The sequence below is a fragment of the Pteropus medius genome, unplaced genomic scaffold (assembly GCF_902729225.1).
Source record: "Pteropus medius unplaced genomic scaffold, Ma_sr-lr_union100, whole genome shotgun sequence".
NCBI lineage: Eukaryota > Metazoa > Chordata > Mammalia > Chiroptera > Pteropodidae > Pteropus > Pteropus medius.
The window spans coordinates 24,238,830-24,252,907 of NW_024351729.1; the positions used below are offsets into that span (position 1 = coordinate 24,238,830).

Sequence of the window (14,078 nt, forward strand, 5' to 3'; positions counted from 1 at the left end):
TTAGTTTTTTTCTCATATTTTCTCTGAAAAGTTAATCCTCTTTTAATGAAATTGTAAAATATAAGCAAATCTTACATGACACTTTTATCACCTGCTCATTTGAGATCAAAAGTCTAACTGGACTGCCTTCTAAAATTATACCAAATTTTAAGTGCATATTAAAATTGTAATTTTTATCTTGGATCAATGGTTGAGCTTTAATTTATTTGAGCAAAATAAAAAAATGTAGATAATGGTTTAGTGCTGTATTTCAACATGTTTTATGATAGTAAGATATTATTATAGTGATTTTATCACTGTTTGAAGTATAGTAGGAAGCAGATTCTTAACTTGAAAACTTAATACGTTGGTCTAAACTTTCCATCAGAAATGAATCTGCCAAATAACTTCTCTACGATGAAAAGGAGAGGTACTTTCGTATTGCAACCAAGTTTTATGATGTAAAATAGTGCCTGCTGTTACATTTCTGGTGATTGTAAAAAGCCGGTGCATGTGTGACTTTGCCAGTTTAATAGTGTTATTCCTTTAGCTTAGTGATAAAGAAAATATTTGTACCGTAATCTTTCTTCTGAATTTTCCAACCATATCTCTTACATTGAAGACCTGAAATGACCTTTTTGGATCTAAGAACAGAATTGTTATTCTCCATTTAATTGGGGCACCTCAATTCATATTGTTTTAGCTTTCTTCTTTATTTATGATCAAAGTATAGGCTCACTTTGTAGCATTATGCTGACAATTTATGACCAGCTCATAAATGCTCTTAGTCTTGTGATTTATGCTGGGCCTCCTACTTTCTGTCTATGACCTCTTTCTCCCAGGTCCCCATTGATTGCTCATCTCAGGCAGCCAGTTGAAATTCATTAGCTGAGGTACCTGTTGAAAAAGGAAAGCCAGTATTTAAACAATGTCCACACTATCTTCAGGGTCTTGATGCCAGAATTTGAAAAGAGTGGAAGATCACTGTTTGGCCTGAGCACATCTTAGAACATAACTTTGTTGAAAATTTTAAGTAATGCTCACCAGAGGAAAAATAAAAAACAAAACAAGTTTTGGTGATGAAATTCATTGAGAAAAAGCCAGTTGAGCTGTCAAGAGAGAAGAACCTTGAGAAGAAAGGCAGCCTCTAAAGGTCAGTACTCAGCATGCCGTAATCTTTACCATCTGTGTTCTTACTGGTATGATTCTGAGACTGTCACAAGCAGTGTTTTTTTTCTGAAAATAACAGACAAGGAAAAAAAGGCTTGTTCCACAGGGAGCCTGGATACACTTAGCTGGATAGAAAACAAAACACTATATGGTATAAAACAAAACACTATATGGTATAAACTTAGGATGACCCTTAATTTTCTTTCACCTTGACCTACATGGATCTACAGATAGTTTCAGAGAAGTAGTGCCACAGCAAGGTAAAATAATTTCACCACCAATGGAATGGAATGTGACATTTATAAGGCAGAACACCAGGCAGCTAGAATCAACGTAAGCACTGTCCATCGTCAGACTCTGTATTTTGATGAAGGTTGACAAGACCTTCTCCACCTTTTTCTAATAAAAAAAATTTAAAATAAGTAGAAAATAGATTTGGGTTCTTAATATCTAAAAGTTTGAAAGATATATTGGAAATCTAGAATCTCTATATAGAAACATGTTTCTCTTGTTAGAACAATTAGAGGTTTGATGTTCTATATGCTTTTTAGAAGATTTATAATATACCAAATGTCATTGTTACTAAAAATCATAATTCCATACACTCTCATTTTATGAATCTGTAGTATTTTTACACAAATAATAAATGATTGAAAGAATAAATTATGTATAATATTTATATATGTTTATATGTAGTGTTTATATATACTTACACATGTATATGTAAATATTACATAACTATTATACATTGTTATTTATTAGATAAATTATCACATAAACTTAGAGTGATTTTATTAAAATTTTGTGCATTCTGATTAAAGAAAGTGTAAAATACTCTGTTTTATCTCCCACCATTATATATAAAGCCAATGTTTTCAATAATATTCTTGGAATATCAATTTTCATTTTTTTCTAAAAATCCAATCCTTTGAAGATTTTCAACTCTCACTAATTCTTTTTCTGTAGTATTACCACCATCTATCTATTACCTCATCTGAAGAGCTTTTTTTATGCATATTACTTCATTTACATACGTAAATCTAGGAGATTCGTGACTACATATGTGATTTTAAAGAACCGTGTTGGCCATATACGTCTTCCTCATGTATCATAGATACTATTTTAACCATGATAAGAGTGACAGATTTTACAAAGTATGCTAACATCTAAACTTCATAGATAAAGCTGAAGGTTATTTGATTTGTTTTCCCTTCTGTGAACCCCCTTGCTTTGTTTTAGAAACACAAAATAGAAGGCTTGGTCTCAGTTACATTTGTCACTGCTTCCACAGCCTCCGAGGAAAAGAGAACCCATAAAGTCTGAGACATAAAAAATAATAACACTCTCTAAATGCTAGTTAATAAAAGGCTCCACCTCTTTAGGAGAAAGAGATATTTTATTTGTATTCATTAGGGTGACCTAACCACTCACTTGTACGCTTTATTATACCTCTCCTGTGTGATGTAATAGTGTGAACACATGAAAATAAAGCATGCAGATCGTATTGTTTTCTCTCTCCACATATTTAAAACACAGATACTCCTTGTTTCTCCCTTTCCCCACCTCCCTTTTGGTTTCCTCCTCTTCCCCTTCCTCTCCTGTTTCTCCTCTTCCTCCTCCTTGTTCTGCCCACCAATGACTCCCCTAACGCGTCATTTCATTTTTATGTTCTAGAGGCAATCTTGTTGGTTAAAGCCCCCAAGAGATTACATGAGCGGATTAGGTTTATTTTCTTGTTGCTTTGACATCTTGAGTTACATATTACTCGCCTCTACTAGCTTATGTTGACCTAAAGACCTTTTCTTTTTGGAAGAATGCATTTTTTTATATCTAATAAATAACCAGGAAATAATCTCAGTTCATGAAAATATAACTACAGAATGACAATCTGGTTCTAGAAAAAGAGAACTAGAGAAAGAAATAAGCCATTTACACATAGGGTGCAAAATAGATGTCTCTTTCCCTTACTTTTGGGGAAATAAATCTTACCATTAAATGATACTCTCTGAGCCCATTAGATAGACTATTATATGTCACTGTCAATCACTTTGTAATCCACAGAGCAATAATTCTCCATAATAACTGCCAACTCTAGTCAATATATTTGCATCATTTTACTTTGGAGGCTTATGAAATGCAAATGAAAATTCTAATAATAATGCTTCTTATTTAATTAGTTCTGCCTGATGGATATTCTCTTTCTTCAGTAAAACCTTAAAAATAAAAATTCCAGTTCCAAGCCTGATATGGCCATTTGCCCATTCTTTGTTAGTATTGCTGGCCAGGCCCATTGCTTTTAAGTTGTTGACCAAGGAGATGAGAGTCACAATGTCCGAAATGAGACTCTTTCTTAAGAAAAGTTGCACTCTACAGAAATCTTTCATTCTGTATTTTAAACCCAGAAAAAAGGCTTGCACCTATATCATATTCTTAACTAATTTTTAAAAAATCTTTGGAAAAAAGATACTGTGCTTTCATAGAGGTCAGAGCCATCCACTTTGAATGTCCTGCTTTGTACTGGATGTGTGCGCAGGTCTGCCCAACATTCCTCATTTTGAGAAGTTCCTGCTTTCCCTTACTCCATCATAATTCTACATATGCATATGGTTGACAAGTGACACAAGTGCCTAATCAAAATACTTCATTACCCTGAGCACAATTAGGGATAGAGGTCGTACAGCTCCTTGCTTGTAGACCCTAGAATCTGCTCTGCTGCATAGAAAGGATTAGTCGGTGCACCAGATTTCTATGCTCTTTTCACAATCTTTGGTTCCATGGAGCATGGCTTCAGACCAGGATTGTCAAGGAGGCATGGACATTGAACTGTACTCTGGACCCTAGGTTTATACCATGAGGATGAGGTGTTCACCAGCAATTGGGAACAATATGTGTCACACACATGTGATATTAAAAACCTTTTATAGGACATTCCATCCTATCTTTATCATTGATGTGACACAGTCTTAAACTAATTTATTTTGGGGAGTTCAGGAAGTGGTATCCTTTGTTTTTTTTTCTTTTCTAACCCATTTATAACTACTGATTTTACATGTCTCCAACAATATATTTTGCAGAGAAGTGAAGCTGCTTTGGTAGAGCAAACCAGAACCTTTTAATTATTTAATTTAATTTAATTTAATTTAATTTTATTTTATTTTATCATTTTATTTTATTTATTTTATTTTATTTTATTTTATTTTATTTTATTTTATTTTATTTTATTTTATTTTATTTTATTTTATTTTATTTTATTTTATTTATTTTATTTTATTTTTACTTTTGCTGTGCCTGCACTTTTCCAATCTCTTGTACTCTTATGTGAGTCCCAAGATTACCTTCTGGAAGCATGTCTCCACAGAAAATATGCTTAAAAATTACAAAATTATGACACTGGATTCTTGAATGTATAAGAGTCATCTCTTCGGGCTCACTAATTCCAAGTAATATATTCCGATGGCATCGACACTGTCGCGGTTCGGTTATTCATTTCTTTAATAGAAATATATAGAAATAGGTGGGTGAGAGGGAGGATGGAAAGATAACTGAAGACAGGTAAGTATTAGTGAAGGAAAAATGAAAATAGATAATTGCAGAGTACTGAGTAGAGGTGATGGTCATGCTATAATTAAGGGAAGCCCTGATATGCCAGCAACATAATTGTGGGTCCCTACAGAAAAGAGGTTGATTTAAAAGAAAGGTAAGAATAACAGACATGAAGTCAGGAGTACATTTCATCTACTTTCCAACTTTGCTGAGGGATAGGTCCTGCACAACCGACTTCTTCCTTGACTTGGTATTATATAGGCACAGCCACTGCTAAAAATAAGGGTGGACCCATTTTGGGCATTAAGAAACTGCTACCCACACCCATATGTGCTAATTTGTTTCCTGCCAAAACATGTCTTTTGAATCATGTAGGCTTGTGCTAAGGGAAAAAGCAGGCAGCATGTTCAATGGGATATAGAGAAATATTCATGAACTCATGGGTCTGTGACTTCCCACAGGAAGTTTTGGTTTCTGCTTTCAAATTAACCTGTCCAAATGCTGCTCAGAGGCATATAGATTATGGAGATCAATCCAAAATACCCACAGTAATTGCTTTTGTAGTTAAGATTCTGAGTTTCTATTAGAAAATTCCTAAATTGTTTGCAGAACAATAGGCATAAAATATATATCACAGTGCTCAAAACATTTATTGGACTCAGGGGTCTAGATAGGTTGTTCCAGTGTCAGGGAGGGACAAACAAAACAAAACACAAAACCTGTAGTTCACACTTAAACCCTCAAGGTAAATATGCACAAAGAATAGACTATATTTTTCTAAGGCATCTGGGTGTAAACCTTTTTTTCCCCCTCTTTGCCAGAAACCATAGTGTTTATAGGCATGTTTTACTGGAAATCTGCTGCTTCTCACAATGTTTCCTGCACAACTGTCTTAGTAAAACTACATCTGGAAATGACAAGCACACAGTTGTAAATCTGGAAGTCAGTGTGTCGTAATAGCTTGCAGCTACAATATGGCCGTCTTGCTGAATGCCAAAGAGCCTTACAAAGACAGAGGCCAGCTGTAGCTACTGAAATAGATACTATTTTTCGGAGGGAATAGAAGGAGTTTTAAGAGGGTTATAATGTCTCTTGTCAAACTGTCAGATGAACCAGGGTAGCATCGAACTTATTGTCTCTTGTACAAATCAAATAAGTTCAGAGACTTTAGCCACCAGATTGGGTAGACCAACCATGGTTTGTTGGATGGTACAAAAACAGATAGAGAGCCATTGAATTGTAGCTTTCTAGAGTTAGACTAAGTCCTAGGGGACTATCTAAGGCAGACATCTCCTTGAATAATGAGCCTCCCTTCTCAAGAGCCACAAGTTGCCATCCTCAAGTAATCAGCTTGAACATCTCATCAGTTTTTGGTCCTGGATTACCAATGTAATCCATATAGATCCAAACAAAGCAATCTATGTGGTAATGCTGAAACTTGCTCCATGTGTCTTTCTCTGAGTCTTTTAAATTAATCTGGAAATCAAAGAATGATTTATCACTATGGTTGGTTCATCAACTCTCATTTTTATATAAAAGCCACGAGTGAGAATGACAGTAATAAATTAAGTAAACACTATTTAGTAATGAAAAAGTGAAAAAAAAAATCAGGCTACTCCTTATTTGCTTATTATTTATGTAATAATTGAGTATTGAGTATTGGTATAGATACCATGAGCTTTGGTTGTAATATGTAGGTATTTGAGTTTTATTTATCTTTTAAAATGGCTTCCACTTTCAGTAATGTCTCTAAGCCTGTGTTTAAAAGGCATATATTTCAAATAACTAGAGTGCCTTGCCTCTTTCTTATTTCTACCTTACTTCTACTCTGTTACTAGCATTCTCTTTTTTCCTTCCTTTCTGTCTCAGAGGAAGAGTAGGCTCTCTCTCTTTATTGGGCTATGCTTCCTTTTCTTATTTTCTCTATTTCACCTCATTCCACTCCCAAAGGTAATTTGTCTTCCATTATTTCTTTTTTTCTTGTGTATCTTCCGTATTTGAATTCCCTCTTTAGACCCTTTCTCCTTGCTTTCAACCATGCATAAATCTTATCTATAGAAAAGTGAAGGTGGTCCAAGGTGCAGACTTTCAGTTATAAGATAAAGAAGTGCTGGGGATGTAATGTACAGCATGATGATTATTGTTAACGATGCTATACTGAACATTTGAAAGTTGCTAAGAGTTCTCATTACAAAAATACAGTATCTTAGTATGGGCAATGGATGTTAATTTATTGTAATTATTTTGGAATGTATATATCAAATCATTTTGTATATCTTAAACTTACATAATGTAATATGTGTCCATTATATCTCAATAAAACTGAGGAGAATAATTTGTAAGTGACTTATACAGCCTACTGAATCTGCCAGAATCAGAAGAAAAAAAAAAAAAGAGCTTTCAAACAAATGTTTTTGTAAGATGTGTGAGGCATGATGTTAGGGCCAGTGTCTGTGGTTCACTGGTATTCCCAGTATCTAAAAGAATGACCAGCATAGTAGATGCTCAATAAATATTTGTGAAACAAATAAATGAAAACAGTAAATGAATAAATATATAATAAATGTATGTATACTTGCTATCTCAACTCCCTCATAATTTACTGGGTGTTTTCCTTTTCCTCCTGCCAAATTTCTGAAAAATTACCTTTATCTGCTAGCTGCTAAGTCATGATTCCAATAGCCTTTCCATCTTCATTTTCTCGTCTTCACTCAATATTTGACACTGTAGACTCCTTCATCACCAGTATCACTTCCTCAGCACACATACATACACACACACACACACAAAATATACACATACACATTTGAATAAATGTCTCTTTCCTCTCTTTCATGATGGGACATCAGCCAGTTCTTATCCACACTGTTTATGCATCTCCTTCACTGTCTCTTGTTTTTCTCAGAGACACTTTCCCCTTGGTTCCGACTCTTTAGGCATTGAATTTGGACTTGTCTCACTTCACATCCTGGTGATCTAATGGCCTCACTTTCCTGAAAGGGAGGAAAGGAGTGAGGAGGAAGGGAAAAGCAAAGGCTGAAAAGGCTTACGTAGGAGTTTGTAGTTGGGGAACGCTTTCTAAGTGACCCAACACTTTCCCTGCACCTACTTCCACACTCTATTTGTTTCTCAAATGGTGACCCCCTAGACGACATTTATTTCTAGGCACTACATTAGTCTCTTAGTCCTACGAACACAGAATTCTAGAGATGGGACCTCCCAAATCTATATTAAAAAACGAATACTCCTTAGATGATTCTAATTTACAGCCAAGTTTGGGGACCACTGAACTATATCACACTATATAGAGGAGGATAAAGTTAAGAAAAAAAAAATGAGGGATGAAAACATGCATTCAAAAGCAATGGCACCTGGGTCATTCATCATGACTGACAACATTTTGTGCAGCCCCCTTCCTTTCCAGCTGAATAAGGGTCCTGTATTGAATTTAGCTATGTTCAGGGTACTGAAGATGATTTGTCAACTTCTTACCTTCACGAGGACACCTCATTCTACATGAGACAACTCCAACAAATAGCTTTCTCTCAAGTCAACTATGACGTTTCAGAGAAATTGCCTCAACTAAATGCAACACAGCAAAAATTCAAATTATATGACTTGCAAAGACTCTAATATTTCTATTTTATTCAAAACCCTTCAAATCTTTGCTTCTTTTTAATCTTCACTTTTTATCTTTACTACTATATTTTTGATTTTCAAACTCAAATCGATTTTTAATATTTCTGTTTTTCAAAATGAAATATTTTTGTGATATTACATATATTAGCAACAAACATACAAATTGCTCTTTAAAAATATAAGGGAAGGCATCATTACAAATACTTGCTATAGAACATGGTTTACTTATAAAGCATAAGCGTATGATAATGGGACAAGTTTATTGCGACCCGCAAAATTAGTGACAGTTCTATGTGACAACACATGTAGAGTAGAAAAAGAGAGAAAAGAGAAAAATTGATTAACAACCAATGTAGTGCTCATTAACATTTGTTCGTTGATATGCACATGACTTTACTCTGTGAAACTCCCGAGGAACAAAGGGTGTGTATGCTCATTGGTTCCAGTCCTGTCCCAGTTCCCAGTCATGCCGCTCTTTGGCATTTAACAGTGATACCTCTCCTTAGGGACCATGCATGGTGTATCCCCTATGCATGAGGAGAGGAAATACTGCCACGAAACATGGGTAAGTCTAATGCCTTCCAGAGGACAGCTTGGTTAAGTTCCTACAGCCTTTTTATCAGGCCTTTAAATTAGAAGAAGGAACACATAAAGTTTCAAATGATAACTATGAGCACTCGCTCTTAGTTTCTATGCCTTGTTTTTGACTTGCTTTTTGTTTTTAGTCCTTCCAAGCCACTATTCTTTGAGAAGCTCCCAGTAATATCTAGGATGAGACATCAGGAAATAAAAGCATCAAGTCATAGAGTATTAGATGGTTGGCCGTGTTTTAACCTTGACATTTTTAATATGCGATCCAACCTCACCTACATATGAGTTGTCTGTACTCTAGCTATTTCTGAAATTTGGGAGCCATTACCTATCTCGATGCAACTTGATTTCCTTCTTCTCGCTTGGGAAAAGCTATATTCCTGTTATCATCTTTATCTCTTTTTTTCTATGTCCTTCTACTAGTTTGTTAATGTTTCTCTTCCTAAATATAATATTTTTAAAAATATAGAAAATCTTAATGTAAAAAAACACCTCAAAATGTCATACTCCTCATAATAACATCACTCAGAGGTACTTATTGTTAACATTTTAATACTTCTACCCAATTCTTTTCCTTCTCTGTCTTTTTAGAGTTGAAATCATAATATGTATTTTTTTCTATCTGGATTTATTTTCTTCAGCATTTTGTTATAAATATTTTCCATTTAATTAAAAACTCTTGATAAATATAATTTTAATGGTTATGTGATACTCTACTAAATGACAATAACAATTTATTTAAACATTTTCCTAATTGATAACATTTAAGCTATTCCCTAGAGTATAAATTTCATATATTTGAGAGATGAACATAAAGGAAGATGTATGTTTATACATTCTTAACTGATTTGTTTTCCTGGGACAGTTTACTGATGAATCGGTAGATCGAAGAGTATATTTTTATGTCTCTTGACACATGTAACTTGTCCATTTCCAAACCTGATTTTAGATTTTATCTTACTCTAGATTATTGTGACTACAGGTAGTTAATATTTATTTATAAGAATTGTTAACTAAACGTAATGGAAATAATTGGGAAACAAATGTAAAAAGAGGGGAGTAGTTTTCTAGAAATGTCTACATTGAGGAGTTGTTTTGTCTTTGATTAAATATTATATAAATTTTAAATAAACATTTCTCACCATAGGGAGCATGCCAGTCTTCAGTTTTGCTTTAGAAAAAAATCTTTGGTGTTTTTCCTGCCTACTCTCCATTCTACTTCTTAGATAAGTTTAGACTCACTCTTCTCTGTTGTGATGCAATAATGTGATCTGGACAAAGGAGAAGCATTTCTTATTTTTTTCCCTTATTACTTGGTTCACTTTCAACTGTAACACAAAGCAAGTTATCCCTCTGATTGCTAAACATTTCTATGCCCTCAATTCTACTCTGTCCTTCATATTCTGTTTGGCTGCCTAAAATCTCTAAGTTCGTTCACTTACAGACACTGCAGGATGATACTTGTTGGTTAAGGTTAATAATCTTATCCAAATGGTGGCTTGAGAATTATATACTCAGAGGGTTGTCGAATGTCATCGTTCCACAATCTTTTAGTGAAATTTCTTTACACTGTGTCAAAAGGTTGTTAACAGTCTAATATAATCCCTATCTTTTCTCTCTTCACGAAACAGAGCTGAGTCCCTGCTGAAGCCCTATCTTAGAGCACATCTTCCCTCTGGAGACAGAACTATGGAAGCTCAAAAACAGCTCGACATTGCAACAGTGACTTTCCCTGACAAGCAGCCTGTTAAACAGTGAACAGGAAGGTGGGTGTACATGGCTTCTCTGACTTGGCTTTTGTGTGCCTCTGAGCAACTGATGGCAGTGGGATGGGTAGAAACTTAAGAAACTACTCCTTTCATTTTCAAATTGAAAACAACATCATTTTACTAATGCAATTCTACATCTAACAATGTTTCTTAGGTAATTAAGCTAAGAATTCAGTAGTGAGAGTCCCTGGTGTTCTGCTGGAGGACTTCACTAGTCTTCCCTGTGACAGATTGCTGGAATGTAAAGCATTTGATTTTTTACAAATGCTTTTACTGGGGTTGGAAGCCCTGATCTATGTTTCAGGTCAAAGGCAAGAACACGCTTTTCCCTATCTGTTTCCTGTCTCCAAGCGATCAATCATTTATTCCCCAAGAGAATTGTAGTTCTTAGGCATGTGGCCTGTTTTCCATTGGCTTCTATTATCATTTGCTAATTAGATTACAACTTAGTATTTACTTTACTCCATGGCTTTGAGACCTTCCCCTGCAGTGTTTTTCTGTTAGCTTTACAAATGCTGCAGATCATGCCTTCTTGGCCTATTTTCTTAAATCAGGCAAAGTGGGGAACTTTATATTCACATCTGATTTTTTGGGGGGAGGAGAAAAGTAAAAATTTACAATGAAATTAATCTTACTTTATGCTCAAACATGATTCAACTTTAAGAATATGAACTTAAAAAATTTAGGGATTTTGCCATCCCTGGACTACCTTAGATTTTAAAATATAAGTCTTAGCTTGAATTGATATCTTGTGTAAGCTTGATAAAAATTTGGTTTTTTGACATGGAATAGTATCATGTCCCACTATGATGATTAATTTTATATGTCTACTTGCTAGGCTATGGTGACATATTGTGTGGTCAAATACTGATCTAGATTTTGCCGTGAAACTATTTTTTTAGATATAATTAATATTTAAATCAGTAGACTTTAAGTAAAGCAGATTACTCTCCATAATGTGAGTGAGACACATCTAATTAGTTGAAATGAATTCTGCCTCAAGATTGCAAAATAGAAACTTTACCTGACTTTCCAGCTTTTGTACTCAAGACTTCAACTCTTGCTGATTTTCTAGACTGCCCTGCAGATGTTGGACTTGCTAGCCCCCACATTCACAGGAACGAATTTCTTAAAATAAACCTCTGTATCTCTATATGTATATATCCTATTGGTTCTGTTTCTGTGGAGAATCTTGACTAATACACTCACTCTTCTTCATTCACTTCTTTTCTATTGCCCATTAAGATTCTATTTATCAAGGAAATTTCTTCCAAAATATGACTCCACGGACCAATATAACTTAGTTTCTATTTTATTCTGGTATTGATAACATTTGTTGTTGTTGAATTAAAAACTATTGCCCTGCGGAAGAGTAGGCATCACAAGGGAATAAAAGATAGCCTAGATGCTAAAGGCAAGAGCATTTCTCAGTAGCCTAGGGGAGACATTCATTATGATAGGATTATTGTCTTTAAACTGTCAAAGACACATTTTCAAAGTAGATGGAAACTTGTTTGCTCACTAGCATTTTTTAAAGTTGGCTACAGAGGTTTTCTGTGCGTTTGGGGACGTGTTATGGAGCATATATCAGAATATCCTGTGATATTCTTGTGAGTTTTCCATTTCATTATGAGAAGACATCTTATTGGGTGGATCTCTGCTCATGTTACTTGCCAAAGCTTCCCAGGACATGCCCACAAGTACTTGTTTTCACCATTTGACTAACCCTGGAATAGAACAGGCAGAAAAGAGCTTTCAAACTCAGAGAAAATTTCCATCTAAATGGGCAGTCTAATTTGTATGATGAAGACTGGTTTTCAAGGATTGTTTGCAAATTTCTGTCCAGGAGTCTTGGCAGGATTGATCATTTCTGTCTAACTCCCAAACTCCCAAAACTCTTTCTAACATAGTCTAGAATACTCATTATAGGGTTTATTAATTTCTTATCTTTTATTAAGCATTTGATTACAAGTGGTGTTCAGGGTGAATATGTGTAGGATGAATCTAAAAAATACAAACTAGCTGAACAGTAAGACATTTCACGTGGCTGAGAACTCTAAGTAACTTCAGGAAACAAGAATGTGGTGTATCTACCTTTGCCAAGATTCCAATTTCGTTGAGAACAGAGGACAAGAGACCCAATAAACATAATGATAGTACCCCAGGACTGTAGAGTTTCCCAGCATGAAGTTCTTTTAGGGCTAAAACTGAAGAGTCCCTGGCAAATAGGGCTGAATTAGTTACTTCAAGTATCAGGCAGAAACTAAGAATGGTAAAAATAAAGAGGAAGCATCCAGGTGAGGCTGATTGGAGAGAGAAGACCTCCTGGGGTAGAGAACACTTTAAGAAATTAAGGATGAGGCAGATTTGCCTAGGCAGGAGGAAGGAGTCATTCCAAGCAGAAAACTCAGCAAGAACCAGGAAACAAGGCAAGATAAAGCCCAATGTGTTCAGAAGACAGCAGGCAACACTGGCTGATGGGGAAGGGAAGGAAGTAAGAGATACAATTGGAAAGGCTGGTCGTGGCCAGATCCAGGAGTTCAGATTTTATTCTGTTAACAATAAGAACCAGGCAATTCTGAACAAGTCCTGTGATGGTCTGAAAAAGGTTTTAGTTGTAGACTATACAAAAATTTGGATAGGAGATAGGACAGACTAGAGTCTGGGAGATCTGGTTTTTACTAAGTAAAGTTTGAGGAAATAATAAGATAAATTAGTCTGATTGCAATAGAAATATAAAAGTAAGAACAAATACGTTAAAGAAAAAACTAGCAGAATCCTGTAACTGATTAGGAATAGGAGTGAATAAGGAAAACGCCACCAATGATACCATCAGACTTTCTGGAGTCTGAATTGCTATGAAAATACTGGCAGCCTGAGAGCTCATTCCCTTTCTGGGAAAGCTGATGTCCTCAGCAATTAAGATGGTATCTTCTCTAAGGGCAAATAAAGAAATTTAACTTACTATTGCTAATGCCTTAGATCGTTCAGTGACTGATATTGAGTGCAGGTTTGTTTTGGGTATATCACTGGTTGACAAACTAAAAAATTTCTGAGTATATTTTAACTTAATTTTTATTTTTAGTTCACTTGAGCCAGGGCAGCAAAATATTAAAATCAGGCTTTGGAACCATAGTTCTTTTCCTAGGACTATATCTAAAGTCTGAGTATTTAAGGCAAAAAAGAAAAAGAAAAGAGAAAAAAGAAGAAAAGAAAGAAGGAAGAAAAGAAAGAAAGAAAGAGAGAGAGAGAGAAAGAGAGAAAGAGAGAAAGAGAAAGAGAGAAAGAGAGAGAGAAAGAAAGAGAGAAAGAAAGAGAAAAAGAAAGAGAGAAAGAAAGAGAGAAAGAAAGAAAGAAAGAAAGAAAGAAAGAAAGAAAGAAAGAAAG

General features: G+C 34.9%; 1 long non-coding RNA gene across 1 annotated transcript in view; it reads left to right on the forward strand.

The window, feature by feature from the left end:
• The first annotated feature begins 786 nt into the window (after positions 1–786).
• LOC120587702 (uncharacterized) overlaps positions 787–14,078 on the forward strand; it is a 92,338-nt gene continuing 79,046 nt past the window's right edge. The window contains exons 1-2 of the long non-coding RNA XR_005649065.1: positions 787–1,132; positions 10,554–10,688. This is a non-coding gene — a long non-coding RNA (uncharacterized LOC120587702). The remainder of the gene's footprint in view (positions 1,133–10,553; positions 10,689–14,078) is intronic.